The sequence below is a fragment of the Saccopteryx leptura genome, chromosome 8, assembly GCF_036850995.1.
Source record: "Saccopteryx leptura isolate mSacLep1 chromosome 8, mSacLep1_pri_phased_curated, whole genome shotgun sequence".
NCBI classification, from domain to species: domain Eukaryota; kingdom Metazoa; phylum Chordata; class Mammalia; order Chiroptera; family Emballonuridae; genus Saccopteryx; species Saccopteryx leptura.
In genome coordinates, this window is record NC_089510.1 from 51,671,217 (window position 1) to 51,677,216 (window position 6,000).

Consider the following 6,000-nt stretch of genomic DNA (forward strand, 5'->3'; position numbering starts at 1 on the left):
TATTCCTCCTCAAGAAGCTAAGAAAATATGAGAATTAAAAAATCCAATAAAAGAGGGGGCAAAGAGAATTTTTTTTTTTTTTTCCATTTTTCTGAAGCTGGAAACAGGGAGAGACAGTCAGACAGACTCCCGCATGCGCCCGACCGGGATCCACCCGGCACGCCCACCATGGGGCGATGCTCTGCCCATCCTGGGCGTCGCCATGTTGCGACCAGAGCCACTCTAGCGCCTGAGGCAGAGGCCACAGAGCCATCCCCAGCGCCCGGGCCATCTTTGCTCCAATGGAGCCTTGGCTGCGGGAGGGGAAGAGAGAGACAGAGAGGAAAGCGCGGCGGAGGGGTGGAGAAGCAAATGGGCGCTTCTCCTGTGTGCCCTGGCCGGGAATCGAACCCGGGTCCTCCGCACGCTAGGCTGATACTCTACCGCTGAGCCAACCGGCCAGGGCCTGGGGTAAAGAGAATTTTAAGGGTGACAAAAAGAGAAATTCCAGGATAACAACTACGAAGTAGGCCTAGAAAGTAACCAGTCCAGACAGCATTAAAAGGATAGAGGGTTGTGGAACAACTGTCTCAGGAAATGAAGGTGGATAGAGGTGGGAGTAGTAACAACTCCTGGGACAACAAAATCTGGTTAAGTAAATAAGTGACCTTATAATACACTACATGATTCAGCTGTGAATATTTTAAGTTGTAATACTATAAACAGACTGAATATTATCTTAATAAACACCTGTGATAACTATATTGGGACGATGGGAAAGGCAGTACAGAGAGGCAGAAAAGTCAACTGATAATATTCAAAACTGCTGTATCAAGAATAGCAATAGAAAGAAATTACTTGTAAATATGAAAGAGGAAACAACTAAAAGAAAGAAAATGGGAACCTCTAATGTTTAGAGGCTAGGACTGGCAACCATTGCTTTCAGATTTTTATTTTTTTATTTTTATTTTTTTTGTATTTTTCTCAAGTTAGAAGCAGGGAGGCAGAGAGACAAAAACTCCTGTATGTGCCTGACTGGGATCCACCCAGCAAGCCCACTAGGGGGTGATGCTCTGCCCATCTGAGGCCATTGCTTGGCTGCAAGTGGAGCCATTTTAGCCCTAAGGTGAGGCGATGGAGCCATCCTCAGCGCCCAGGCCAACCTGCTCCAGTGGAGCCTTGCCTGCAGAAGGGGAAGAGAGAGACAGAGAAAGAAGAGGGGGAGGGGTGGAGAAGCAGATGGGCACTTCTCCTGTGTGCCCTGACCAGGAACCAAACCGGGCTGATGCTCTACCACTGAGTCAACTGGCCAGGACCCCAGATATTATTCTAATTTTTAAAAACTATATTTTTTAAGTAGCAATAAAGCAAAAAACATGACTAGCCTTTCAGCTTTTATAAATTAAATCTTCACATCATTTCATGATGCTAAACAAACTACACCTAGTTTGTTTTGCTGGAGACAGTGGACTGCAAACCAAAACAAAATCAAGCTTTAATAACTGATGTGAACACAGTCCAAAGAGCCCTATGTTTGAATCCAAGCCCCACCACTTACTCTGTGAAGTAGGGCAAGTTACCTAGCCACCCTGCACACATAACCACCTCCTCAAAGTGGTTTTGCAACGGTTATTAAGTGAAAGCACCTGATGCAGTGCTTAGTCCACAAACTGATGTTACAACTTTCTGCATGTCTCTCTGTTCCCTAGCTACAAACCCACATTCTGACCCGAAGCTGCTTTGTTGACCAGAGTATAGAAACCCATGGACAATTCAGCACATATCCCTCCTAACACTGGAAAATCAATGATGATGAGTAAGCCGAATTTTCTTTGTATATGAAGGGCAGCACTACTCTTGTTATGTGGAGGAGATTATCCCCATTATCCACATTCTGGATTACTGCCTGCTTCACAGAACTGTCCTAATTAATCTACCATACTAGGTCAGAACCATTTTATCACTTAGGTCTGTTCTGTAGAATTGGAACATCTTCTTACAAAAAGAAGAAAAATGTACTGTTCCATCAGTCTTCATCCCTGGTCTTTCAATACAGGACCTCAAACTTTTCTAATGCAGGCCCTATCTGGTCCCTCTTTGGCCTGGGGCCATCTCCTGAAATAAGAATACAGTGAAGTCAACCCCAATCAGCTAATTAAATAGTTTACCATCTCCAATGTTTTCTTCCATTATTATGGCTGAATTCATAATACCCTGCAAAGTAGAGATCTTTAAAACAGAGTAATAGTGAATTATCTTTATCACTAGGGTCAGTTATCTTTACTTGCACGGCCAAAAGTCTTAACTGATTTTCTACAAAGTATTTATACATACTTCTAAAAACAATCTGACAGATATAAAAACACAAACATCAAAAATGCATCATTAATTCAACAAACACTATGCTAAAACACCATAAATTGAAAGAATAAGATGTAATCCATACTTTCAAATTAAAGAGAAAAGATAAAAAGAAAATCAAGAGCAATAGGGAACAAAGAAAACAGCTGAGTCAATTGAAAGCAGCGGTTCTCAACCTGTGGGTCGCGACCCCGGCGGGGGTCGAATGACCAAAACACAGGGGTCGCCTAAAGCCATCGGAAAGTACATATTTATTATACAATACATTTTTAAATAAAATATGTATTTCCGATGGGTTGCGACCCACAGGTTGAGAACCGCTGATTGAAAGCAATTCCAGACTATGTGGGATAATTTTTTTTTTTTTAATTTTTTTCCTTTTTGTATCTTTCTGAAGCTGGAAACGGGGAGAGACAGTCAGACAGACTCCCGCATGCCCCCGACCGGGATCCACCCAGCATGCCCACCAGGGGCGGACGCTCTGCCCACCAGGGGGCGATGCTCTGCCCCTCCGGGGAGTGGCTCTGCCGCGACCAGAGTCACTCCAGCGCGCCCAGGGCAGAGGCCAAGGAGCCATCCCCAGCGCCCGGCCATCCTCGCTCCAATGGAGCCTCGGCTGCGGGAGGGGAAGAGAGAGACAGAGAGGAAGGAGGGGGGGTGGAGAAGAAAATGGGCGCCTCTCCTATGTGCCCTGGCCGGGAATCGAACCCGGGTCCCCCGCACGCCAGGCCGACGCTCCACCGCTGAGCCAACCGGCCAGGGCCTGTGGTATAATTTTAACACCGCTGAGATTAAGAAAAATTACAAAAACTGGACCCATCTCTGAGCTTCCTGACAGCCAAAGTATAAAGAGAAACAGGATGGCTTACAAAATACAAATGATCTAGGTAAAAGCAATCACTTGTTAAAAATAAAAAATAGGAAAAGAAAAAGGCCTATCACTGGGGTCTTTAAAAAATCATCTCTAAGGTCTCTACTTTACTAAAATTAATGAATAAATTAGAAATAGTGTCTTAGCAATAAATTTTTTTCATGTTGCTTTTTCTTATATACAATCCTAAAGATCTAGGTGCATAATATTAAATCATAGCTCTTCTATGATTTGACGAAACTTCTATGAGGACCTAAAGTAACAAAATGCAAGTATACTGACCTTGGGTGAGGCATTTATTTCTGCCATTTAATTTACTCTAGGTTTTTATAAATGTTATGTTTTGTTTCCCTATTAGACTGTAAACTCACGGACTAGGTTGTTTATTCTATTTGAACTTCCTTTGCTATTTATTTAGTACTTTACAGTTTCTGCTAAATTTTAATGGCAGATAAAATGTCACATAGTATTTATATTCAACATTTGTCTTGCCCACTACACTATAAATTCCATGAGGACAGAAAGAGTGTCTTCATCATGTCTATATACCCAGTCTTGAGGCACACGATCACTCAGTAAGTATTTGCTGAATGAATAGATTAAATATAGAAAACAAAACCAAGAAATATGAAAGAGGAGAAATAATTCTTAGAATGGCAGTAACTTTGGGTTCTTAAAGCTGGTTCCAACAGGAATTGGATGACTTTACCTAAGTTACTAACCTTCAAATCTGTAGAACAGTAAAAATTAATAGAATATCTACTTCAGAGTTACTGTAAGCATTAAATGTTTTAATATACATTAGTTAGCAAAGGACCTCAATACATGTTAATTCCTTTACTTTCACGCTAGTCCTAAATCTTAAAATCAGGTATTACACATAAAACATTCCCTTCCTAGAATAATTATTATAGTAAAAATACAAGAGTTCATTCTCACTTTCCTTTGAAAAGTTAAGATTTTTATCTCTTCAATCTTTAAAATGTAGGGGGGATAACTTGTGAATTACTTTCAAAATATTACAAATGCAAAAACATATTAAGGAAAAAACAATGTCGAGCATGATACCTGAAGCAACAATAGGGAGGAAAAATCACTTACTCATCTACTGCTAAGAAATATTGTTGAAGAGATTATTACAGGAAAACAAGGATTGAAAAATATTATCTAACAGTATGTTTTATAAAAAACACTTCAAATTGTATATGCTAAATGTAAACCTTAAAAACCAGTGACTGTGACATCTCCCTCTTAAAAGTGGAACATTAAATACTTTCATTCAAACCTAAAACATTCCTTCACGAGGACTTCCCTGATTCCGATCATCCTTCCCTTTTCTCTTCCCATTCTGAGCTTGAGACTTCGCCGATTCCCTCGAATCACTACGGAACACACGCAGCGTGCAGACGAAATCCTGTCATTCCTATAATTACCACACCCCTGTCAGCCGCTCCAGGCCCACGTTGTTATGACATCGGTAAACTGCAGCCGTCCGTCTCCACCCCCGTCGGCCTCCACCGCCCCATCTCCCTCCAAATCACCGGCTCCCGCTCGGGCCGTAACTTGCGAATTCCCGAGACGGTCCCTCGCGCCCGGGTCAGGGTTTTTACACTCCGCCCCCCCCCCCGCCCCCCACACGCTGTTTCCCGCCTCGGTCACAGCACTCCGCGCTGCCCACCGCCGCCCCCCACCCGCTCGCGCCGGGTCGCGGAGCCTCCTCTCCGCCCCGCCGCCCGGGCGCCCCGCAGCCTCGGCGCCGCTTCCAGCCCCGCCGCCCCGCCCCGCCTCAACCGGCGCGTTCCCTACGGCGATCACACCAGCGAACCCCACCCCCACCCTCCCCTCCGCCAGTCGCGCGGCCGTTAGGACAGCCGGGCTCGTGACGCACAGACCCGCCGCGAACGCCCGGGCCCGGGAACCCGAGGTCAAGCACGGCGGGAGCCGGCCCTTGCCCCGGGACCTCTCCCGGGTCCCGCCGAGGACTGCCGGATCCGCCGGCGGGAGGGGGAGGGGCCGGGGCCGCGGGGCTCCCGCACTCACCAGGCTAACGGCCACCGTTCCCGGTGCCACTGTTGGGTGCGCCGCTAGCTCGCTCGCCGGCCCGCCGTACCTATCGCGCACACAGCCTCAACCAGCCAACTCGCACCTCGGCGGCGCACACCAGGCCTCGCAGTCCGACGCCGCGCACCCAGCACCGAGACCCAGCTCAGCCGGCGTTCGCAGTGCGTCTGCGCGCGGGGGCCGGCCCACGCGCCTGCGCACGTCACTCCGCTGCTCTGCTGTAGAGACTGCAGGGAGATGTAGTTTTTCAGTGGTATTTCGCTGGCAGCACCAATGGTTATCCTCGAACCAGTTGAAGAGTCGTGGGTGAGGGAGAAGATCTCGCTGAGAAGGTTCGCTGTATGGCAAAGGACGTGGTGTCGTGCTGGGGTGACAATAAAATCGCGCTTCTTAGGTTGAATTGGAAGGTTAGGTCTACAAACCTCTCTTCGTAGCCCTTCCAGGCGGATGGATCCTCGCTCACCTCTGTCTGTAGTCTCTAACAACGTTGGTACCAAATACACATTTATTGAATGTAGGACGGCATGAATGAAGGCTGACGGAGTATAAGAGAAGCGTTAAAAGTCAGTGCCTCATGTCTAAGCCATTCACAATGCATCACGTTTGAGGTAGCTAATAGTTACTCCTTTTTTTAGTTCTCTCCCATCCCCTTTGCCTGATAACGTATGAGGACTGTCAAAAATCGTTAAAAACTGAAACACAAATACTTGTTTTACTTTCTATTGGTG

The 6,000-nt window shown here is 46.1% G+C and overlaps 1 protein-coding gene across 2 annotated transcripts in view; it reads right to left on the reverse strand.

The window, feature by feature from the left end:
• KPNA1 (karyopherin subunit alpha 1) overlaps nt 1-5,429 on the reverse strand; it is an 82,215-nt gene extending 76,786 nt beyond the window's left edge. Inside the window, exon 1 of one of the 2 annotated variants that reach the window (XM_066347826.1) lies at nt 5,322-5,429. The gene's annotated coding sequence lies outside the window, so the exon portion shown is untranslated. Of the gene's footprint in view, nt 1-5,251 lie in introns of both variants that reach the window. The other variant, XM_066347825.1, reaches the window with a different exon arrangement.
• Nucleotides 5,430-6,000: the final 571 nt, after the last annotated feature.